Source organism: Coenobita brevimanus, chromosome 110 (assembly GCF_032717465.1).
Source record: "Coenobita brevimanus isolate Jiangsu-jjx chromosome 110, ASM3271746v2, whole genome shotgun sequence".
NCBI classification, from domain to species: domain Eukaryota; kingdom Metazoa; phylum Arthropoda; class Malacostraca; order Decapoda; family Coenobitidae; genus Coenobita; species Coenobita brevimanus.
The window spans coordinates 7448561-7474723 of NC_137063.1; the positions used below are offsets into that span (position 1 = coordinate 7448561).

Consider the following 26163-nt stretch of genomic DNA (forward strand, 5'->3'; position numbering starts at 1 on the left):
CTTTTCCTCCCCATTCTTACTGTTATCTTACATCCTTCTCATTCCTGTCCTTACCTGATTGATCTCTTCCTCCTAGTCTCTCTCTCTCTCTCTCTCTCTCTCTCTCTCTCTCTCTCTCTCTCTCTCTCTCTCTCTCTCTCTCCTCTCTCTCTCTCTCTCTCTCTCTCTCTCTCTCTCTCTCTCTCTCTCTCTCTCCACTCAACCTCGCATCCGATTTAGGTTAAGATGGAAGGAAGGAAGGAGGGAAGGACGGGAGAGAGAGAGAGAGAGAGAGAGGCTCAGGTAAAGAAAATATGAGCAAGAGGTGAGAGATCAAAGAAAAGTTAGAGAAAATAAGCAGGGCGTGTGAGGAAAAAGTGAGTGAGAGAGAGAGCTTGGAGGTGTGAGGGAAAGTGTGAAAATAAAGCAAGAAAAACTCCCCCCAGAGAGATGAAAGAGTCAGGTGTGTGCATAAATTAAAGCCAAAGAATGATAATAAAAATAAAACGAAAAATCTCAGAATTAATTTTTATATATTTTACTCATTTCTCTCCGATGACGTAGTTTTTATTTTTACCTTTTTATTTATTTATTTATTTATTTATTGGTATTTTTAGATTATTTTATTTAGGTCAGGAGAGACTTGGAACTGGAGGGGTTAAATCCAGCGTTCATTAACCCCTTCGTATATTCCCAACTTGATTATAATCGTCTGGAGGTGTCTGTCTGTTCATAATACTGTAGTTCACGGCAAGGTCGAACTTTCTTAGAGGGAAAGTGATGGCCAGAAGTAACCTTTCCCCATGCTAGCGTAGCACGAATGGGGAAGGGGTGGCTGTAGGAAAAGTAATGCATGTGAAAGTTGGGGGGTTGTAATGAGTGTGTGTGTGTGTGTGTGTGTGTGAGAGAGAGAGAGAGAGAGAGAGAGAGAGAGAGAGAGAGATGAAAACCAACTTGTACCTGAGACAAACAGTAATCTCTCCTGGAAATCACTCCATCGGACAAAACACCATAAACCTAAATCCCTCATTCCACAACACTCCAGCCCCGTGTAATCCCCACCAAAAAACAAAACCAACAGGAAAAATAAAAAGTATATTGTTTGGACGGAAATGGGGGTCTGGCACAGCGATTTAATTGGAAGCCGTGGCGACTGATTTGCATAAAGGGATTGCGTCGACCGGCCGCCATATTTGCAACATTTCTGCAACTTGAGTCGTGGGGAAGTTGGCGATTTTTAATTTTTCATATTCGTTCGTACAGCTGCTAAAAACTTCATAGGGAAATTAAAGCGAGTGTTGGAGTGAAAGATGATGAAACATACGATTGTTGATCATACTAGACTGATAAGGGACTCGTTCGTCCTGGGAATGGTTAAGAACTTTGATAAATTCGAGGGCTGAGGCGGAGTGCAGGTGAACACAGAATGGCGCGGCGAAAACATAAATGAACCGAAAAAAGCAAAAAAAAAGTTGGTGGTTTGGGATGGTATTGGTGTGGATAGTGCAGGTACACACACACACACACACACACACACACACACACACACACACACACACACACACACACACACACACACACACGTATACTGTCCTGCTTCTATGGGTATGGGAGACAGGCATGAGCTTTACAGTGCAGGATATTTTTTTTTCTGTTGCCTATGTACAGATACCGTATTAAGACAACGGCGCGTATTTTTATGGTCTTAGGAGGCTCCCTTACACCTACTCCTGGGTGATATACAAGGTGGTCCATACATTGCGCATCCCAGTTCTCGTGTGTTGTGGGGACGGCTCAGTCAGCATTACCTGTGTCTACCTGGCATCATCTCCCTCTTCCCTTAACCCTTTTCATGATCCATAATGCCTTTTCTTTCTCTCTTGCTTCTTTCTATTTCCCCACTAACAACATGTCTGATTAAGAAGTTCTCGGCATTCAAAAATGTCATCGCTGCCCACACCAACAGACTGAGCCGTTGCCGAACACACTAGAATTAGCATACGTTGTATCTTGACTTCCCTGGATTTTTCCTTCTGCAGTTTATGATTTTCGTTATACTGTACTTCTTTGTAGTGTATGCATAGAGTACATAAACACACCTGAGAGAATACTGGCCTGCCATATGGAGAGAGAGAGAGAGAGAGAGAGAGAAGAAAAGGAAAAAAAAAAAAAGAAGAAAGATAGTTAGGAAGAAGTGCTAGAGATTCTGCTTAAACAAGGGGAATACGGTCCAGCGTTTTTTTTTTTCTTTTCTTTTCTTTTTGTCCCTGCTTTTGTCTGTATTGTGCTCGTATTTTTTTATTTATTTATTCATGTAGTGTATGTGTGGTATTAGTACGTGGACAAGTATTCATTAGGGTGGCATTACCTTATGACGGATGACACGCCTCTACCACTCAGTGTCAATCCGGGTGTATTTGTCTTAGGCGAAGTGACACCTGAGACACACACACACACACACCAGTAAGAATATATATATCCTATGCAGTAATGGTATATTTCAGAGGTGCTCGGTATATGTTACATCTGTGCCAAGTTATGTCCTCGTAACTCTGTCACAAACTACCGAGTGTTGGCCAGATTTTGTGATTTTTGGACACACGGTGTGTGGTAAATATAGTGTGTTGGTGAAGATGTTATGAGTGTGACCCTTAACCACTTCAGTCTGATTATTATTATTATTTTTTTTGCCACCTCAGGATGATTTTGTTAATACTGGGAAGGGCCTGTGGAAGTGAAGGAGTCAGTGAAGGCTGTATTTAATGGCACGAGTTGGAAAAGTTTATCCTAGTAATAAAATTGTATGGGAACAGAAAAACACACGTCATGGGAGAGAAGGGGTTAAGCCGGTACCCCTTTGGCTAGGGTTGTTGAAGGTGGGTATTTTATTCTGGCTTAACACCAGGTTGTTATGTTCAACGGAGAGAAATCCAGGGCAATAATCGGTTCATTGCTGTGTGCTGTGCGTAAGATATTTTTTTTCTTTCTTACGCTAAAGCCTTGATCAGTCGAGAATAGATGAAGTGAATGGGTCAAACAGGATTACAGTTTTTTATATTGCTAGCTTCAGAAGATTGTATTCGGTTTAGGAGAGATGTATTGAACTGAGGGGTTAAATATAGCCTTCATTAATCATTACCTCCAGTACTAGTCCTCTCCACTGAGGTGTGAAATTTTTTTGATTGAATTAAAAAAAAAAAAAATCCCTCACCGTATGGAAAGATTTAATATGTAGAATCTGGCACCGTATGGAATGTGTTAATATGAAGAATGTTATTTTTTTTTATTTTTTTTTTTTTTAATGCGAGGAAGAAGGAACCAAAGGCCATGAGCCCGCAATAAGGGTTCCCTCCATGAGAAAAACAAAATACAAGAGAGAGCCAAATTCAAGATCCATTCATTTCGAGATGCCTGGACACACTGCTTTTGAAAGACTGGAGATCATAGACAGCAGGAAATACAAATAGAGGGAGACAGTTGCATAAATGAAGGACTGGGAGTAACGGTTAATTCGTGCATTAGAGAGTTGGACAGAAAAGGGATGAGTTTGCTGCTAGATGGGTGCTACGCGCCCGTCGTAAAGGTGGAGGAATGCATGCAGACAGTTCATAGGAGTAGTGACCATTAAAGTAGCGATAGAAAAGAGATAAAGATGCAACAGTGTGGCGTAGAGACAGAGGTTGAAGGGAGTCAGTAAGAGGAGGAGAGTTAATGAGACAAAAAGCCTTTGACTCCACCCTGTTGAGAAGAGCTGTATGTGGGGAGCCTCCCCACACATGAGAGTTGTACTCCACACAGGGGCGGATAAAACCCCTGTATAGAGTCAACAATTGGTCAGGGGTAAAGAAAGAACAGAGTCGGCTTAGCACACCCAATCTCATGGAAGCAAGAGATGTAATATGATCTTTCCAAGATAAGTCCCGAGCAAATGAAACTCCAAGCATGTTCAAGGATGATGCAGGATTAAGCTGAGTATTATTAAACATTAGTGGGTATACCTGTGGAAGATTTTGACTGGTTGATAGGTGTAAGAACTGAGTCTTAGATGCATTAAAAACAACCAGATTATTTATACCCCAGTCAGAGATACGACCCAAGTCAGACATTAGGTGTGCCGTAACCTCATCCCTTGTTTGTTGAAGTAACTGCTGAGATGGGCGTTGCGGGAACCGAATGGAAAGGTGAAGGGTGGAGTCATCAGCGTATGAGTGGATAGGGTTAGATGTACAGCTTAGAAGGTCATTGATGAATAAAAGGAAGAGAGTTGGTGATAGGACAGAGCCCTGAGGAACACCACTGTTGATAGAGCTAGGAGAAGAACGATGGCCGTCTACAACAGCGGCTATAGAACGACCAGAAAGGAATCTGTAGATGAAGGTACAGATAGATGGATAGAAACCGTAAGAGGGCAGTTTGGAAATTCAAGATTTATGCCAGACTCGATCGAAAGCTTTTGAGATGTCAAGTGCAGTGGCAAAGCTTTCGCCAAAGTCCCGAAAGGAGGATGACCAGGAGTCTGAAAGGTAGGTGAGAAGATCGCCAATGGAGCGTCCCTGACGGAACCCGTACTGACGATCAGAAAGACGATTGTGATGTTAAAGATGACTTAAAATTTTTCTGTTGAGAATTGACTTGAAAACTTTTGAAATACAGGACGTTAAAGCGATTGGACGATAGTTGGAGGGTTGAGAGTGGTCACCCTTCTTTGGGACAGGCTGAATGAGAGCAAACTTCCGGCAAGAAGGAAAGGTACAAGTTGACAGACAAAGGCGAAAGAGTTTGCCTAGGCAGGGTGTAAGCACAGAAGCACAGTTCTTGAGAACAACAGGAGGGACTCCATCAGACCCATATGCCTTGTTAGTATTGAGGCCAGTGATGGCAGAAAATACATCAGCTGAAGAAATTTTAATGTCAGCCATGAGGAAGTCAGAGGCGGGAAGTGATAGAGGAACAGCACCGGAATCATCTAAAGTGGAATTGGAGGAGAAAGTCTGAGCGAAGAGATCTGCTTTATCAGTAGAAGAAATAGCTACAGAACCATCAGAGTAGAAAAGAGGAGGGAAGGATGATGAGGTAAAGTTGTTAGAAAGGTTTTTGGCAAGGTGCCAGAAGGAGCGGGAAGAATTCGAGTTAGTTGAGAGCATTTAGTACGGATGAAATTATTTTTAGCAGAACGAAGAACAGACTTAGCACGACTCCGGGCAGAAACGTAAAGATGATGTGATTCAGGGTTGGGTTGGCTCCGGTACCTTTTGTAGGCCCTCTCCTTGTTGCGGACAGCATTAGAACAAGCGTGATTAAACCAAGGCTTTCTTGCGTTAGTCAAAGGATAAGGCTGTGTATCTGTGCCGTATATGATGCATGTCTGTCTGAATGAACCAGTATTTCCTTAGTGTGTGTGTGTGTGTGTGTGTGTGTGTGTGTGTGTGTGTGTGTGTGTGTGTGTGTGTGTGTGTGTGTGTGAGAGAGAGAGAGAGAGAGAGAGAGAGGTGCAATATGGTTTGTATGGTTGAGAGTGTATGGTAATGAGTTTATTTGCATGTGCAGTACAGAGTATTTAATTGTGTGTTTGTGTGTGTGTGTGTGTAAATTATTGCCTGTGTGTGTACGTGCTTGCCCATGGGAATGTATAATAAACCTTTGTGCGTTAATGCATTGGTGGATGGTGATATATAGCCACTGTTTGCTTAACCACTCTGCATGTGTGTGTGTGTGTGTGTGTGTGTGTGTGTGTGTGTGTGTGAAATTCTCACCAAGTATCACGTATTTTTTTTCTGTCTCCAAATGAGTAAATTCTAGAGGCACCTCAAACCAGACAGGTTAGATAAAACCTTAATTATCTCCTGTATTGCTCTTTTAGCTGAATAAAATGACATGGTACCAACAACATTAAACTACAAATGTCCTCCTCCTCGTGCTGACAGGGTTAATGTGTGTTTGTATGTATGTGCGTATCTGTTTTGTGTAATTACTGTGTCCATATGTGTTTATTTTCTTTTGTCTGTCACCCCTTCACTGCGAGGACGTCATTAATTTTTCCTGCCACCTCCAGGCCATTGTATTCAACGTTGCAAGGAGCTTTAGGGGTTAATGAAGGCTGTATGTATCACCTGCAGTTCATTAAGTCTGTCCTGTTCTGAATATAATTGTGTGGTGGTGGTGGCATAGAATACTGAATGAGTCATAGTAGGAACGTGGTTAAGATGCACTCAACGCTGGATAATAGATAGACAGACAGACAGACAGATGAAGATAAATAGATAGAGTGATTGACAGATAATTGGATAGCCAGACAAACTTACAATGATACTATAAACATACAGATACCTACATACATTGATAGATACATAGATATACAGACCTAGGTTCAGAATCTCTAGCAGGCTTACAATGAACTCTCGCTCGTAACTAAGATATGTTTTGTAGGACGAACAAATAACATAGGAAACAAGAAGAAACAATCAGATCATTCCAGACCCGCGCCGCAAAATAACTAAATGTCCGTCCACACGATCATTGGACACGTGTGATTTTATAGTATGTTAATGAAAAAATGCAGGAAGGTAATCGTGTAGACTTGAAACCTGAAGCACTTTTCCCGCTTCTGGCCTCGAAAAATTGAAGCACTCCCCCCGCTTCTGATGCAGTGTTTATTGCGTGATTGGCCACCTTGTTTCTCATGTGCAGCGTACTCTGACAAGACCAGCGCCCACTGAACTTGTAGCAGAGCCTTAAGTGTAAATTTTTGACCTAGTCTCAGTGACTGATCGCTCTCATAATTGACTTGACTTCATCTATACCCAACTCTTAACCCATCCTCCAAGCTTGGTGTACATTGGATAAAAAGTGTTTACCTTACCCTGTGACCTTGACCTTTGACCTGTTGTTCTAAAAGGAGTAATTTCATCCTTGGCTAACCTTAAACTCTTCCACTAATTTTGGTCCAACTCAAAAACAAAAACTGTTTGAGTTAAAGCGCCTAACCTTTGACCGAGCCGTGTGTCCTTTAACTCTCAGAATTCATTCAGTTCATCCTGTCCCTGAACGCTTTATCCCTGAACGCTTCCGTAAAGTTTCCCCATTATTAGATTAGAAGTGAGCTGACCTTGTTCTTGACCTATGATTGATTTCGCTCCAAATTAATCATCCGTTTCTCTGATGGTCCTCAGTCAATTATGAAAATTTGGTTCATTTCCATCCAGTGAATTTCTTTTTCCACGGTGTTGCTAACAGACATACAGACAGACACAGACACAAACAGACAGACAGACCAGACTAAACACCTAACCTCTTCGCGTTTTCGTGCGCGGGTGCAACAATATTGTACGAGATGACAAATCGCAGTTACGACGTAGAACTGATCGCAAGTGTGTTTGTGAATCTTGGAATTGTTTTGTTTGGTTGTGTTTTGCACTTTAACAAAGCCTCTGATTTGATTGTAAATTCTCAGGTGTTTGTATGGGTGAAGGTGGAAGTGTACACAAATAGTCCTGCAAATAATTCTCTCTTGATTTACCTGTGAATTGTTAAGTGTCAGTACTAATGACGGTACAAGCATGAACAAGGAATTATACACGACACAATCGAAAAAAAAATTAATGATCACGCTCCTACCCTAGTCACCACTGTGGCACCCGTAGCCACTGCCTGTACCGTACTTGATATGCCAGGGATATCACGTGTACAACTGGACTGACGGTATTGCCGCTGCCACGGGTTGTTAGCACGTGTCGGTGGGGCCTTTTGACACACCACTGAACTCGGTGTTAACCAAAAGTCAAAACCTTAAACTGTTTCCCGTGTGTGTGTGTGTGTGTGTGTGTGTGTGTGTGTGTGTGTGTGTGTGTGTGTGTGTGTGTGTGTGTGTGTGTGTGTGTGCGTGTGTGTGTGTGCGTGTGTGTGCGCGCATGAGTGTGAGTAGGTGCCAGAATCAGCTGATATTGACACCTTCTGATCTATGAGTCTCGTCCTTTCCTCCGCCCTCCTCTCCTCACTCTCCCCTACTTTTTTCCTTCCTCCCTTCCTTCATCTATATTCTGCTCTCGCTCTTTTTTCACTCATATTTTTCCTTCGTTTATATTCCAGTCCCTCCATTTCCTGGTATTTTTCTCGTTTCTATTGAGTCAGCTTTTTTCGTCTTTTCTATTCCTCTCCCTCCCTCCCCCCTTGTTCTCTCTCTCTCTCTCTCTCTCTCTCTCTCTCTCTCTCTCTCTCTCCAGTCCCTCTTGAATTTCATTCACCTTCATCCATATTGCTTTTTCCTCTTTCCCAAATTTTCTCTCATTTTTCTCTGCCTCACCTTGTATTTCTGTAAGTTTTATCTTCCTTTCTTCCTTTTCTCTTGTTTCCTCCTACTATTGCCTCTTCCTCTTTGTTTCGTCTCTTTTGTGGGGGATTATTTGGAAGTTGGATGGGGCATGTATTCATTTTCCTAATCCCTCCAGCACGACTCCTCTCTGTGTAATCTGTTGTTGCTAATACTGCATCATTTTATTTCATTAAAAAAATAAACACACACACGAAGAGAAAGTTGTTGAAGGCTACATCTAAATCCTCCAATTTGCTAAGTTTCTGGCAAAATATAATCGTTTGGCGGTAGTAAGAATAATGTAGAGGTCATCGGAGTGAAGTAGTTAGGTGTCGTGTCAACACTAACAGCTAAAACAGTATATTGAAATGGACGTGCCGTGTGTGCGATGCAAATACCGCCGCCATTACTGTTTGATAGAGGAAAGGGGAGGGTTGAGAGTAGCTTCTATGGTGTCATTACGGGTATAGGGGTGAAGGAACAGCTACTGTATGGGGTATTTCCTGCGGGTAACGAAAGGCGACCGAAAGGCGCGGGAGTGAGAATTAGAGTCCCTTCATCCGTCATGTTGGCGTAGGAATGTGGTGTTCCTGCTGCTAGCACTTGTGTACCAAAGTAACCTTGTATTTCTTACGGCACTAGAGGGTGAGGGGAGGGTGTATACTTGGGGAGTACGGTAATTTTTTTATATTTCCCTAATATACCACTGCTTCCATTTCTCACTGAATGCGTGACCAACATCTTCCGGTCCGATTCTTTCCAGTCATGACATCATACAAAGATGTTACCTGTGCGCAGGGAAAATATCAGGTCTTTCTCAGCTCAGGAATACTCGTGTCAAGGGGCAGTGAGGCGTACACGTGGTGGAACAGTAGGCGAACTTTTGTCCCTAAATGTATGTAAGACCTCCTTCCACCTATGACTCAAACCCCCACAGAGATCAAAGACTTGTTGTACATCTCTCTACCTCCTATCAGCACGGCAAGTTGTATTTCTTTTGTAGTTTGTTTATACTTACCATCGTTCTCCTCCAATCCACACCTGCTTTGTTGTGCCAGTAAATTAGAGTGGTGTAAATTTCTCCCAAGCTCATTGCTTGGATAAAACACGGTAATAATACCCTTGGAAAATTGAGTGTTTTTGAATAGATCTGCTCATACCAACCTGACGCGCGCGCTCGTGTGTTTGTGTGTGTGTGTGTGTGTGTGTGTGTGTGTGTGTGTGTGGTATTGGTGAGCCTCACGCTGCACAGCCGAAAAACCATGGCAGGAAGACGTTAAGACAATACAAGATTATGATTAAGAGGAGCGTCCTAAAACTGGAGTGTGATAATAATTACAGTATAAAGTGATCGAAAGTATACTCTAGATGAAAAGCTTTATTTAGCTTTATTTAGTCGTTACTGTGAGCGTTGTTCCTCTAGTGCCTTTATAAAAAAGTCAGGGTATCGTCTTTACACACACACACACACACACACACACACACACACACACACGACCATAAGTCTTAATTTATGTCGTTACTTTTCCGTCTTTTACATAATTATTCACACAATTTCCACACGATTTCTTCAGCTTCGTACAGATATTTTGAACTGGATTGGTTCGACACGGCCGTCATTAACACCTCCACTACAACACAACCTTCCCACACTGATTAAAAGCATCTGGAGATAACGTGGTAAATAAAAATACTTCACTGTGTAGGGGCGTATTTGATTATTTTAAATGTTACGTTGCTACAGTTTTCTCTTGTGTCTATATATGGCAATGCGTTACTTATATTCCAAGCCTACTGTAGATACTTCTCTGACACTCCAGGTCTCGCATGTTCCCGTCTGTCATTGCCATCTCTCTCTCTCTCTCTCTCTCTCTCTCCACTTTCCCCTTGTACAGTTGGCATCCTCAACCAGTTCCCTCTTTCTAATAAATTTATTAAGTGCGATGACATAAAAACTATTTGCTGTGGGTCATATTCCTATCAGAGTTGTTTATAAGGTTGATGTGGCCTGGGAACATGACATTAGGCAAAGGTAGTGTTGTGGGTCAAAGGGTAACGTCACAGCGGTACAATGTGCAGGACTCCACCCTCCTGCACCACCGTCGAGATCTGAAGGCGTTCCGAGCAGTTGGTGGTCAGGTTGATGGATAATGGACCGTGGACCGAAATAACGCGAGATGGGCCTCGGGCTGGGACAGGAAACAGTTTTGAGTTCTGAATTTCGTGAAAATAGTCTCACGTGATCGTGCACGACACCCACCGTCATGTCATAAAACACCTCTCCTTCACATCTGTTCTGAATGAGACCGACCTGTCGCTCATTAAGTACAGGTGGTGGGTATTGGTGTCAAGATGGTGACATGTGAAGGTGTTAGACTCCGAATGGTGCGCGTAGGACTTCTAGAAAAAAAAAAAATCCTACCAATCTTTAAAAAGAAGGTATTCGCTCTCCTGATTTATTTTATTTATCCAAGCTGTTGATTTTCCACAATTAATCTCAGTGTTGGTAAATTGCCTATTCCCTGTCTTCTAGTCTATCATTGAAGCCAGCAGTTGTCGTGTGGTAGGTCTCCATATTATAATTGCAAATCATACTAGATAGATAGATAAATAGATAGATAGAGAGACAGATAGAAGCAGGAAGTCAAATGATGAGAAGGTGTTGTGTTTGCGAGAAGCGAGCAGCGCTAAACGCTTACACGGGGGAAAGCTGACGACAGCGGCCAGTAAGGAGATGATTCAGTTAGCTGTCAGCAGTCCTCTCGTGAGAAAGTTCTGACACACACACCCTACTACACGAGATGTTAGGAAAGAGAGTGGAGAAGGAGACAAGCGACCCTATAGAGAGGTCGAGACGGAGATTAGCTTTAGAACAGAGAGAGAGAGAGAGATAGCGAGACAGGGAGGTAGCTACCCAGGACTTATACTATTATACCTGTTTAATATTTCCAAGACAAATAAAAATAGTCTCATACTATTCTTTACCTCTCCCGTCACTACATGACATCTGGTGGGGAAACTACTACAAGATATAAAAGCCGCTCGACCACAAGTCTAAAATATACTTCTCTACAAGTAACTACAAAGTCTTTATGACAGTCGCGCCTCTCAGCCTGGCTGGAGTGGGATTAGCTTACAAATGTTGTGCCAGGATCAGGGCACGCATTCTGAAACTTTCTTGAACTTAACACCATCACGTCCGTGATGTATTTTTTTATAAAATATTATCATTATTGTATTGTTGCTGCCCCCAGCGGATTTTTTTCTTTTTTTTTCCCCGTTATTGAGGAGGTTTTTGGTAGTGAAGGGATTACTGACATGTAATTAGGTTCTGAGTGACCTAACCCTCTCAGACCGATGTCGTGTTATTTCCATTCTTTTCTATTCCTGCTACCGCCAGACGATTTTATTCAGCTCAGGACAGACCTCTAGCACTGAAGGGGCTTATTGAAGGCTAAATCTAATCCACTCTTGTTCGATAAGTCTCTGGAAATCTGAATAAAATCGTCAGGTAATAGCATCAACACTGGAGGAGCACTCAGTGGAGCGTATCTCTCCGACAAGGGCAACGTAATTTCCAAACTACTCTTTATAATGGGTTAGGTTTTCTCATCATTGACTAAGGTTTCGCAAAAAGTGTTTTCCGTATCCAGAATCTGTAATACGATCCGAATACGTCCCAAAAGTTAATTGATTGTTCCCTGGGACATGGGCTATCTATCCACCAAATTTGGTCCAAATGTCTCTTTTAGTTTTTGAGTAATCCTGCTAACAGACAAACTAACAAACATTAGTCCCAAAACTTAATCGATTGTTTCCTGGGACATGGGCTAAATACCCACCAAATTTGGTCCAGATCGCTCCTTTAGTTTTTGAGTAATCCTGCTAACAAACTAACAAACATGTCCCAAAAGTTAATTGATTGTTCCTAGGGACATCGGCTATCTACCCACCAAATTTGGTCCAAATCTCTCTTTTAGTTTTTGATTAATCCTGCTAACAGACAAACAAACTCGCAAACAAACAGGGGTGAAAACATACTCTCCTTGTCAGAGAGAATAAAGTACATCATGGGGGTCAAGTGTTGAAATTTTGTTTATTAGTGCCTGTTTGTAATTTACTTATATATGTACCAAGCACATCATAACCAGGGGAGTGAATAATTAAACGAAAAATACAAGGCAGAATAATTCTTGATTATGTTTCACAGCTATGAAGAGTTGCTTGTTGGAAAATATTGCTCAAGATCCTTTAGATATACACACTGTTCCCTAATTAGTATCACAGTTTCCGTCCCTGGGCGGCTCCAGCAATCATCCCTGTGTTGGACTGGATGATAGGCAATGTTGCTTGCTCATGCCATGTGAAAACTGACAAGGGTTCTTTTGCGAGACCCTCTCAGGCTCTTTTTATGTAGCTTACGCTAGTCAACTGTGTGCCTGTTGGCCAGACAGCGCACCCATCTGATCCTTCTTTCTCTCAGTGTGGATCTTGAACAGGGTGGGGAGATATTAATTGTATCTAGCTCTTCGTTAATCCCTCCTACTGGACGATATTCCTCCACCTCTGCGACGGGCGTGTAGCACCCGTCTAGCAGCAAACTCTCATCCCTTCTGTCCAACTCTCTAATGTAAAAGTTAACCGTTACTCCCAGTCCTTCATTTATGCAACTGGTCAGCTCTGGAACTGTCTCTCTCTGTAAGTATTTCTTGCTAGCTATGATCTCCAGTCTTTCAAACGCAGTGTGTCCAGGCATCTCGAAATGATCGGATCTTGAATTTGGCTCTCTCTTGTATTTTGTTTTTCTCCTCTCTCTTGTATTTTGTTTTTCTCCTGGAAGGAATAGTAATTGCGAGCTCGTGGCTTTTGGTTCCTTCTTCGTAGCATAAAAAAATAAATAATAAATCAATAAATATTTCTCTTTAGTCTTGCCTTTTGGAGGGTCCGGCAAATATCGCGAACCCTGTTCTGGTTTCCTTCCTCATTCTTCTGTGTTTTTATTTGTCTTCCATTTCCACTTTTTAAAATCTTGTCCTACATTGTACCTTCTCTTAACCTCTTCTTTCTCCTTTCTTCTTTCCCGTCACTTTTTTCTTTTTGTTGCCCGTCGCCGTACCTTCTCTTCGCCTCCTCCCCTAATCCTTCTATTCTGTCTCATTAATCGTCGTCTTCCTGTATTATAGCCTTCTTCATTTCTCTCCACCCATTTTTTTTTTCTTCCGCATGTCCAGCCTCAGTATTTCCACTTTTTCCTATCTTCCATTGCCACTTCTTCTCTACAGTATCTCTGTCACCTGTCTGCTCTCCCTCGTATTTCCTCATCTATCCCCTATCCTTCTCTGTTGCACCCTCTCCTTTTATACGTTGCTTCCAGTTCCGCTGACCATTCCTCAGTTTTCCCGTCGTCGTCGTCGTCGTCGTCGTCCTCCTCCTCCTCCTCCTCCTCCTCCTCCTCCTCCTCCTCAAAACTAGTCTCCATCCCCTTGTGCTATCCAAACCCAGTATTACCAACATAGATGCCAGTTATGTTCAGCTAAGTATTAATTCACACAAAATAAATATATGTCTCATCTATCGTCCGCCAGCACAGTCAACTGAGACAGATGAAAAACTTTATGATCAAATTGCGGAAATTTGTTGTCAAGAGGATAGCGTAATTTTTGGAGACTTTAATCTACCGGTAACAAAGTGGGGTGAACCACTGACGGCACACTCAGGACAAGAGCTTTATACGAATCTTCAGGAAAGCGCCCTTTCCCAACACGTAGAATACCCAACGAGAGGAAACAATATCCTAGACATCATCTTGACTACAAATGATAACCTAGTCAACAACGTTGAAATAGGACCTGAGTTTAGTTCCAGTGATCATCGAACTATACAGTTTAATATTACTACTGAAAAAGTAAAAAGAAACGGAGAGCAAAGAAAAGGTCCCAGATTATCGTAGAGCTAATTTCAACAGGCTCAGAGCGCTACTTGCAACTGCAGATTGGAATCAAATGTCTGAAACCGATGACATAAACCAAGCATGGGAAATATTCACCGAAAAATTTAATGAAGTGGTAAAGTCATGTGTGCCACTACGTAACAGACGTCCAGCTGGAAATAGTAAACCAAAGTGGTGGTCCAGTGAAATAAAAAGTAACTTAATAGCCAAAAAACAGGCATACCATAAATATAAAGCTACACAAAATAATGATGATAAATTACAATACGATAATCTACGCCGCACATCGAAAAGACTTATTAAACAAAGCAAAAGAGCACTGGAGATCCACATTGCTAATACGTGCAAATCAAATCCTAAAGAATTTTACAGTTACATTAGAAAGAAAAAGGTTATGACTACATCAATAGGTCCTCTAGAAACAAACAATGGCAGACACACTGAAAATGAGGTCGAAATGGCAAACATTCTTAACGATTACTTTGCGTCTGTTTTTACAGTAGAAAACACCACCAGAAACCTACTGTTACCCACAAACCAAGCAAATAGCACAGTCCTTAGTAACTATGCTATTGATAATAATGATATCCTTTCAGCCATAAATAGTACGGACATAAACAAAACCCCTGGCCCCGATAAAATATCACCGAGAATTCTCAAAGAAGCAAAACATGAGTTACTGCTGCCACTCTCTGTCTTATTCAATAAATCATTAAGTACTGGGAAAGTTCCACGCGAATGGAAACTAGCAAATGTAACACCAATTTTCAAAAATGAAATGAGTCGCACCCAGGAAATTACAGACCAATCAGCTTAACATCAGTAGTGTGCAAGTTAATGGAAAAAATCATAAGAGATAAAATAGTTAATTATCTAGAAGAAAATAATATAATTAAAGACTCGCAACATGGATTCAGACATCGTCGTTCATGCTTAACTAACCTACTGGACTTCTTCCATGATGTTTACAAATCATACGATGACTCAAGAGCAGTAGATATAATTTACCTCGACTTTCAGAAAGCATTTGACACTGTCCCTCACAAGCGTCTCATGAGAAAAATAGAAGCACATGGAATAAAAAGGAAAGACGCTAAAATGGTTACAAGACTGGCTGTCAGACCGAAAACAGCGAGTTGTGATAAACGGAAAGGAATCCAAATGGCGTAATGTGATCAGCGGCGTTCCCCAAGGCTCAGTACTTGTACCGATACTTTTTATTATCTATATAAATGACATTGATGAGGGTCTAAATTGTAAAGTATCCAAATTTGCAGATGATACTAAAATAACCGGTAAAGTCACTTCAAAATTACAGTGGCAGCAGTTACAAAATGACCTTAATACTTTAGCAAGCTGGGCAGAAAAATGGCAAATGAAATTCAACACAGAAAAATGTAAAGTACTTCATATTGGAAGTAACAATGTCCATGCAAATTACAAAATGAACAATATTCAGTTATCAAGTACAGACAGTGAAAAGGATCTTGGTGTGATAATATCAAATGACCTGAAACCAAGCAAGCAGTGTACCGATGCGGTAAAAATTGCAAACAAGCTAGTGGGTTTTATTGGAAGAACTTTCGAGTTTAAATCGGAAAAAGTCATACTTGCCTTGTACAACTCGCTAGTGCGCCCCCATCTTGAGTATTGTGTGCAATTCTGGTCTCCGTACTACAGAAAGGACATTGAAAAATTAGAGAAAATTCAGCGAAGAATCACAAAAATGATACCACGACTTAGAAACAAACCATATGAGGAACGCCTTGAAGAACTTAAATTATTTAGCCTAACGAAGCGCAGGTTAAGAGGGGACCGTATTGAAGTTTTCAAAATCATGAAGGGATATGACAACTTAGACATGAATAAATATTTTGATATAGACCGGTCTAGTCAAACCAGAAGTAATGGCTGCAAAATCATGGGAAAACGATTCCAATCCCACGAAGCAAAATACTTCTTCTTTAACAGAGTTGTAAATATCTGGAACAGATTACCCTCAGATACCGTGAACAGTATCTCAATTGAGACATTCAAAAACAAATTAGACAAGTATTTGCACGAAAATCCTCAGCTGACTCTTTTTCTGTCCGAATAACTTGCTTTTATAGCTACGGTACATGTAAGTTCATGCCTCCTTAGTCTACAAGACACCCGTAAACAATGTACCCGTACATAGTGTTGCGTCACGATATTATACATTTTCAATTTATTCGGTGCAAACAAAGCAATATAAGCACAGATTAGGATCTGCACAGATAACCCTGAGTTAACGGTCACTACTCTTACTTTCGACCTGTGATGGGCTGTGGATCACTGAGGGTCCCTGTTAGTCAAGTGACCACCATCGGGATTTTTTAATGTACCAGGGGTCACTGCTTCAGGATGAAACTTGTGTACTGTCCCACATGGGAGAGTTCCTTGTCTCAGTGGAGTGAACGGAGCTATTGCCTGATTGACTGCTGCCTACCTAAAAAGCGCCAGGGAAGGTTGCCGCACCACCCCTAAACATCCACTCTGTGCATTGCACATCCACACTGTGCACTGTGCAGTCCCCTTTCATCTAAGACACTCGTCCTATATACTTTTCAGTCTCCCCAGCGCAAAGAAAGCAATATAAGCACAGATTAGGAGCTGCACAGATAACCCTGAGTTAACGGTCACTACTCTTACTTTTGACCTGTGATGGGCTGTGGATCACTGAGGGTCCCTGTTAGTCAAGTGACCACCATCGGGATTTTTTAAATGTACCAGGGGTCACTGCTTCAGGATGAAACTTGTGTACTTGTCCCACATGGGAGAGTTCCTTGTCTCAGTGGAGCAAACGGAGCTAGGGCCTGATTGACTGCTGCCTACCTTAAAAGCGCCAGGCAAGGCTGCTGCACCACCCCTAAACATCCACACTGTGCAGTGTGTAGCTTCCACGTTATGTCCACAGACTTCCCATTAACTCAATGTAACTGGTTTATAATGTCATGCCGTAACTATTATTTTATTTGTTTACTTTCTCTTTCAGGTTACTCTATCGGGTAGCTTATAGATAAAGTATTATAGAATGTGACTTTTCCTTTCCAGTGTTTCCTATAAAATTTCCATGTCAGTTTTTCCATGCTGCATGGTGGTTTTTCTCACTTTTTCCTGGAGGGTTTGGTGGTGGGGGGAGCCTTCTTGCTTTCCTATCCTTATCCTTCAACATGTAGAGTTAGATCTTGTAGTCATAGTTTTCTCTAACAAGCAGCCTCGAAAGGACCATAAGGTCTGCTGCTGTTTGCTTTCCTGTGTAATCCTGTGTAAATCCTCCTTCCCTATCTCTTCATCTCCTCTCCACCTCCTTATCCACCTCCTCCTCACCATCATCATCGTCCTCGTCCACATCCCCAGCCTATCTCCTCCATTTCCTCCTCTTCCTTGTGCTCTGTCGCACCTTCTTTTCTCTTCTTCCTCTCCCGTGTCTCCTCTCCTCCACCTCCTCTTCTCCTGCCTCGCCTCCTCCTTGCCTCCTTCACCCAGCATATATGTCCCTCTATTTTTGCTTCACTCTCCTTCAGTCCCTCTCATTTGCATACCAATCATCTTGCCCCCCCCCTCTCTCTCTCTCTCTCTCTCTCTAACTAACTAACTGACATCTGTGTATATATATATATATATATATATATCCGTCAGAGTCTGTTTATCTATCTCTACCATTATCTATTTAAGCTGTTATATATATATATATATATATATATATATATATATATATATATATATTTTGTCCTTCATTTATTTCTGTCTCTTTCTGTCTGTTGATTGAGAAAAAATGAAACCCCCCCCCAAAAAAAAAAAAAAAAAAGTAAGTGAAGAGGTTAGTGGGCATAGTGGGTCGGGGGTAGGCAGAGTAGGGAGGGTAGGTAAGGGAAGGGGTGGGGGAGGAAAGTAAGGGGTTTAAGCAAATTTGGACGTGGGGGTGTTTGGGTGGGTGGGGGGCGGGGGTGGGTGATATTATAGAGCCAGGCCAATATCGGCTCCAATACCCCCTCCCTGCGCCGCCGATATACCGATATACTTAGTGGATTATATATACACATCAGCCCTGTATGGCCCTCTTGCTCGCAGTTGCAGAGAGAGAGAGAGAGAGAGACTCATTAATATACAGACCACACAGACCTTATGATCTTTACCAGATAGTCCCCCACTCCCCTTACTATTAATGTTATACATCACGGCGAAGCACTCGGAAGGAAGCAGCAGCAGCAACACAAGGAAAGGTGGAGTGGAAGGGACTATTCAAGCAAGAAGGGGTATCATAGGCCATGAACACCAGGAATGTGAGATGGTTATGTGAGACTGGCCTGAATAAAACACACCTTAGACATCCAAAGAGGCTTCACTACAACAGGCGTCCTCCTGCTCTGGCCCTTGGTAAGGCATAGGGTATCTGATAGGTTAATTTCTTCCTGTCTGTTTTTTACGTAGTCTGTGTCGACATGTAAAGGGTAATTAAAAACATACAAAGGAATTTCGTTGTGTAATATGCAAAGTAAGTAATCAGAGAAATGGTGCTGGAATGTCTCCAAAGCAAACGAAAATACTGGGCCAAGATAGGCAGAGTGACTCAGGCCTCCTTCTCTTTGACATTGCCCTCGCGTCTGCTCCCAAGCTCCCCAGACCCAGCCCCTGCCACTGGACCAGCCTGTCGCTGTCCTGTTAACAATCTTCTGCCGGAGTTGCCAGAGTCCCATCACGGTTCTCTTTTGAGCAGTTGGAAGCTGCCGAAGAGACGCTGTAAGAGATGCCTTATTTAGCATCGCTGATTCATTTGCCATTGCAGAATATGTTCTCATTCAACCTCACAAGCAGGCATCGCACGCCTACTCATTAGAATAGTATAGTGACTCCCCAGTGATGCCCCAGCACCTTCTGTAGGAGGCTCTGAATGTGAAAGAATGAGTCAGGACCTGCTACCTGAGCAATTCATTAGCTTCCACTGAAGCACTCCCTTGAGCTCATTTAAACCCTGCAACGTTCATTTTCCTCATAGTTAATGTGGTGCCACTTTACAAAGATTCAGTAGCCACCCACGACCTGACGCGCATTTCAAGAGAGTGTATGCCGAGACACCTGTAGCAGCACCTGCCCGCGTAATGAGACATAAAACCATCTTCGATCATCATTTTCGGGCTGAACAGGACTGAAGACGGCGCACAAACATCCTAATGCGACTGGAAGCACGGAGCAACTGTATCAGACCCCAAGGAAGACTATACGCCTCTAGAAATGAACTGTAGCAGGAGGTACAGAGAGAGGACAGCTATTTTCCCAGTTCCGTCCAAAGTAAAATTGCTTCTGGCGAAATGCAATGAAAACCCTATCGCAGCTAGTACATGTTTCAGGTGGTTCAATATTTCCACTAATATTCATCAAGGTTTAGGGAGATACTCGTGTCTCTGTACATTGCCTCATCCCATGATCCAAGGTTGGGTTGGAGACGCCACACAACACTGCTGTGTCAGGGGCCAGAATACCACGTTTTGAAAAAGAACCCTGTTGTGGCAGAGGCCACAGAGTGACAGCCCCGTACCTGGATTTTGAGCTGGATTCTAAATGCCTTGTGATCACTGTCCTGCAGCAGGAGTCATTGAGGGACAGTCTCGCCCGTCTTCACAAAGCTGGCATCATCCACTGCAATCCTAGCGTGGCAGGAGCCATAAACTGGAAAGATCCACACGTCCCTTGAGTGTTAAATTATAACACTGGCCTGAGGGGTACCCTTGAGAACCTTTCACCAATTTATGGATTTTATTTGTGTTACATACTACATTTACATTTATTTTCATCCCTGAAAATTGCAAAACTGTTACGTTGTTTCCTGTTGACATTCCATGCCTTGTATGACGTTGTTGCCAGCGTTTAGTGAATTTTCTCGAAAACAATGACAAACTCGTAGCATTCAACCACGCACCTCCAACAAGCCCTCATCCTCAGTGCCGCTGAACTTCACTGCAAACGCCGTCGGGAAAATATGAAGTTGTTTGGGACTGTCACTCGCGGATCTTTGATGCAGGGAATATATCTGGTCTGTGGAACGATCGTTTTCTATTTAAATTTCTTGTTGAGGTTCCCTTTTAGGTAAGTCTGCCAAGTATTTACATTATACGACATATTCCTCTGCTGGGTCGGGGATTTCACTGAGGTCCGGTTGTAGGCTTAGTCGACCCACACTTATGACTGCATTGCCTATCTTTGTACGTGCCATCGGCGAGTTTACATGTAAAATTATTATGCCCAAAATCATAGTCTTACTGATATCGGTACAGACTCTCTCTCTCTCTCTCTCTGTATATATATATATAGTAGTGTAAGTCCTATAGTACAAATCTAAGAGACATGCCAAAGTTAGATTTATAAATTAGATGGGTTATTGAGCACAGTGTCCGTGGTGATGTCTGGCTATCTGTTTCTAACTGCAATTTTCCCAGAGCTATTAGTGTCCCTTCAGTGTAAGATACTCCCAAGCCCTTATGCCTAAACAGCGGCTGGAACGTGATCACTTGCCTTCTGAAACAAAATAAATCTATGAATTACATCTTTAGCTTTGGTAAACTCCGAACTCCTGCCACACTTATACCCGTGTGTGAAGCACTGGGTGGGGGCGGGTCACTTCCACACTTATACCATTGTGTGAAGCACTGGGTGGGGGCGGGTCATTGCCACACTTACACCCGTGTGTGAAGCACTGGGTGGGGGCGGGTCACTGTTACACTTATACCCGTGTGTGAAGCACTGGGTGGGGGCGGGTCACTTCCACACTTACACCCGTGTGTGGAGCACTGGGTGGGGGCGGGTCACTTCCACACTTATACCCTTGTGTGAAGCACTGGGTGGGGGCGGGTCACTTCCACACTTACACCCGTGTGTGAAGCACTGGGTGGGGGCGGGTCACTTCCACACTTATACCCGTGTGTGAAGCACTGGGTGGGGGCGGGTCACTTTCAAAGTGGCAGGAAGTGGAGTTCCTCAGCCCTACGAGTCAGTTGCCCTTCAGAACTCACAAAACACGTCTGTAACGGGTATACAAGAGTTGCCCGCCTATGTCAGGTTGCTGTAAGCCGCTCGATATAATACATACATACATACGTAGCCTACGTATATTACCTCCGCCAACCAAGTTGGAGGAGGTTAAGTATTCATTCCTGTTTGTTTGTCCACAAAATATTTTAAAGATATCAGTGAAAGATCTAAATGAAATTTTGTGGACATGTGGGTCATGAGCCAAGGAATAGTTAACTAAATTTTGCTGGTGATCTGAGTTCGAGTCCCGGTTCAGCACCGTTTTTTGTTTGTTTGTCCACAGATATCTAAAAAGGTTATGGATGGATTTCAGTGACATTATGTGGATATGTGGTTGTTGAGCTAAGGAAAAATCAGAGTTGTTTGGTGTAGGCGTTGGCAGAGGTTTGCGTTCCCTTAGTTCTTTCGGAGATATGTAGCAGACCCAGATGGGTAATTCACCGAAAGGTTAGTGATTCCAAGACGTACATATCTTGCTGATTTTAATATATATAATTATGCTTCCCATTAGTAAACCGTTTGGCGTAGTTGCTGGAATCATACTTGTATTTTGTACTGTAAATACAAATGCAAACCAGGCGTTATGTGGAAAGGGGGAGGATAGGGAGAGGGGGAAAGGAGGGAGGGGGGAAAAGGAATGAGGAGGAAGGAGGGAAGGGAGAGAAGGAATAAGGGGAGGAGTGGAGGGGAGAGGAAGTGGAGGAGGGGAGGAAAGGAGTTGGAGCGAAGCCAGTGTCAATGGGGTGAGTGGAACCCCCCCCCTTCTCTCTCTCTCTCTCTCTCTCTCTCTCTCTCTCTCTCTCTCATAATTTCCCTTCCTCCCCAGACCACACCTTTCCGCCCTTCCCCCTCCTCCCTGCCCCCTTCCCCTTCCCATCCCTTAACCAACCTCTCAAATCACTCTTCTTCCCTCACCCTCCCCTCCTTCCCTCACCCTCCCCTCCCTCTCACTCTCCCCTCCCCTTCTAACCCATCTTCACCCCCCACCATCTCTTATCACCTCACATCTCACCTCCCCTCCACAAAAAACTCTCTCTCCCGCTTTCCCTTCTCCTTCCCTCGCTCCCCTCCTTCTACCCTCCCTTCCTTCCTTCCTCTCCTTCCTTCCCTCCCTTCCCCTCCCCTCCCCTCCCCTCCCCTCCCCTCCCTCTCCCCCATAATAATTCCTATATTGCCTTTGTTTAACTGTGTATTTGGCAGGTATGGGAATGTTGGTAGTTGTGGTTGTGTGAATGGTTGTGGTTTTCCTGTGGTACTGAAAATTGTGATTGTTGTGACGATGAAGGTTGTGATTGTGGTGATGCAGATGAGGTTGAGAATATTAGTAGTTGTAGTGGTAGTGAAGGTAGTTGTGGCTTTGTGAGGAAGGTAGTGAATATTGTGGTAGCTGTGATGGTTGTGGTTGTGGTGGTTTAGTTTTGGTAGTTGTGGTAGTGGTAATAATGTTGGTTGGAATGTCTCGGGGTGCTGGTAACACCTTATCTGACGTTGATGATGGTGGTAGTTGTAGTGGTAGTTTTGATCAGCCTAATTATGGTGATTGGTTAGCAAGAGGTAGGATTGGCAGTGGAGGAGATGATGGTGGTAGTGTTGGTGATGGTAGTGTTGATGGTGGTGGTGGTGGTGGTGATGGTAGTGTTGATGGTGGTGGTTGGTAGTGTTGGTGATGGTGGTGGTAGTGTTGGTGATGGTAGTGTTGATGGTGGTGGTTGGTAGTGTTGGTAATGGTAGTGTTGGTGATGGCAGTGTTGATGGTGGTGGTAGTGTTGGTGATGGTAGTGTTCATGATGGTGGTGGTGTTTGTGGTTGGTAGTGTTGGTGATGGTACTGTTGATGGTGGTGGTGGTGGGTGATGATGGTGACAGTAATGATTTTTGTGGCCGTGGTGGTGGTGGTCGTTGTGGTGATGATGATGGTTGGGATGGTGATCACGGATTGTGGTGGTGATGGTGGTCGTTGTGGTGATGATGGTTGGGATGGTGATCACGGATTGTGGTGGTTATGGTGGTACTGGTTGTCGTGATAGTGGTAGAGGTGGTAGCTTGGTGATGGTAGTGGTGGTGGTTACAGTGGTGGTGTGCTGGCATGAGTTGTGCTGGTGGTAGTGGTGGGAGTTGTAGTGGTAATGGCGCTTCACTGACACCTACTGTACACTTTTCTGACACCTGCTGTACACTTCACTGACACCTGCTGTATGCTTCACTGACACCTGCTGTACATTTCACTGACACCTGCTGTATGCTTCACTGACACCTGCTGTACGTTTCACTGACACCTGCTGTATGCTTCACTGACACTTGCTGTACACTTCACTGACACCTGCTGCACACTTCACTGACACCTGCTGTACATTTCACCGACATCTACTGTACACTTGACTGACACCTACAGTACGCTTAACTCACGCCTGCTGTACACCTAACTAATGCCTGCTGGACACTTCACTGACACCTGCTGTACACTTCACTGACACGTACTGTACACTTCAGTGGCTCATACTGTACACTTTACTCACGTGTTGTGCACTCTGACATCTGCTCTACACTTCACTGACACCTGCTGTACACTTCATTGAGACTTTTTGCACACTTCACCCTGGCGCATATATCACGTCAGTGCTCAGTGGCTGTAATATCATCAATCAAGGAGTCTCCCTAGCACCACTTCCTTGCCAGTTTGCTTTCGTATCCGGCACGTTGATATGTCCTTGTTTGTTGTTTATGCCGTCCATGTCGAAAATAAAATGATACGAATAAGGCAGAGGAGCGTAATAAAGAATATGTAAATTAAATGGCTAAGTAAGAGGTGCCAGGGAAGCACTTAATTAAGCTGACGAGAATCTGATGGCAAGCGTTACATCAGCCTGGTACGAGTGGCACCTGGGTCAACATTCCTTTAGCTTTTGGTCGCCATTGTACAGCCGTGGACATAAATAGTAATCCACATCGTTGTGATAAATTATGAGACAATGAGCGATGACTTTCGAAACCCAGCAATGTTATCTTCGGAGCCCAACAGACTTTTCAGAATGTTATATAAGTGCTTCATAATGATTCGGCATTACTGTTTCTCCGTATTTTATTGTTGCTTCTCTGGACAACCTCTAATTCCCACCGACACTTACATCTGTGTGTGTGTGTGTGTGTGTGTGTGTGTTGCTGCCACTATTTTATCAGGGTTTCTCGTACTGTGTTACGGCCATACCACGTTGAGTACACCGCTTCCCGTCCGATCAGCGAAGTTAAGCAACGTTGGGTCTGGTTAGTACTTGGATGGGTGACCGCCTGGGAACACCAGATGCTGTTGGCAAAACGTTCTCCCTACGTGTCAAGTGGAGTTGGTGGAGGATTAGTGCCCCTCCCTGTAAAAACAATTAACTCTAAGCCCTTGGCCACCCCGTTTGGGATACATGGCGTCTGGCAATGAATGAATGAATTCTCGCACTGTGTTTTGGACCTATTAAACTTACGTCATGTTGTGTTTGTATTTCCTTTCATTGTGTCTCATACAAGTAAGCCTCCTAACACCTCCCCGTAAACGATTTATTATCCATGTTACACGTTACGCACCTAGTCATTGTTCTTAAATTATTCAGATGTCGCCATACTTTTCGTAAATAACGTACAAAATCATATTAACCAGCCATCTCCAGAAGTAAATCGCTGAGGAGGAGGTGCTAATGAGGTGCCGATGAGAATACTAGCCATGAAAGCTAAACAAGTGATTAATTAATATCGTGGAAAATACGACATAACACACTGATGCCGGACAATACTGGAGGCGGAGATGTGGATGGGATGCTGGAATTGTGGTACGGGGAAGGAGGAGCCATGTGAGTATACCCTGTGAAAATGAGTGCCGTAAGATTAATGGTTTCAGGGCTGTGGAGGTACATTTTCAAAGCTACTTTCAAGAGCAAGACAAGCTGGCGTTGCTATCATATACCTTACGTTTCACGACGCAGGTAAAAACATGGGTCTGCCTTGCCTTTTGCGATCTCAGGTGTTAATGATATGGCCGTACTACCTAAGGAGGCCCTGAGGTGATGCTGGTGTTGATGATAAGTGGGTGGGAGTTAATGCCCAGGACTGGTGTTGTGCCTTATATGGCGCCTGTCCTGCTGAGCTGGCCTGTGCTTGTGGGGAGGTGGAGGTGACAGTGAGGGGCATAAAGGATGGGTGATTGGAGAGAGAGAGAGAGAGAGAGAGAGAGAGAGAGAGAGAGAGAGGGGGATAAGTGAGGAAGGTGAAAGAGGTGATTGTGAAAGTAAAGAAAGGTTGAGTTGATGTAAACAAGAGGCGGTGATAATAAATGATAAATGACTCTGGGGCAGTGTGAGTGTGGGTCAGTTTATACACCTGTCCTGCCTACCTGCATGCTGGGGACAAGGGATGGAGGGTAAGGACACCATTGCCCGTATTCTCGTCTAAGGAAGTTCCTAACACCTATTCCTTAACGATTTATTTTTGGACGTGACTGGTTAATATCATTTTGAACTTTATTTATGCGGAATATGGCATTTTTTGAAAGATTTATATAAGTCAGAATAGGACAGTAAGGTGTATTAAGGAGAATAAATCAATTAAGAAAAGGTGTTTCGGAGCTTCCTTAACAGACGCGAATACGGGACATGGACAGATGCAGAGGACAGAGGGATAGGGTGATAGATATTAGGGATGGGTGGACAGGTGCAGTGGACAGGAGGGATGGGTGGACAGGTGCAGTGGACAGGAGGGATGGGTGGACAGTTGCAGTGGACAGGAGGGATGGGTGGACTGTTGCAGTGGACAGGAGGGATGGGTGGACTGTTGCAGTGGACAGGAGGGATGGGTGGACTGTTGCAGTGGACAGGAGGGATAGGTGGACAGGAGGGATA

The 26163-nt window shown here is 43.4% G+C and overlaps 1 non-coding gene across 1 annotated transcript; it reads left to right on the top strand.

Moving 5' to 3' along the window:
- Nucleotides 1-24477: 24477 nt before the first annotated feature.
- LOC145417685 (5S ribosomal RNA) lies at nucleotides 24478-24596 on the top strand. Its single transcript, XR_013900548.1, has one exon. It is a non-coding gene; the product is annotated as a 5S ribosomal RNA (ribosomal RNA).
- Nucleotides 24597-26163: the final 1567 nt, after the last annotated feature.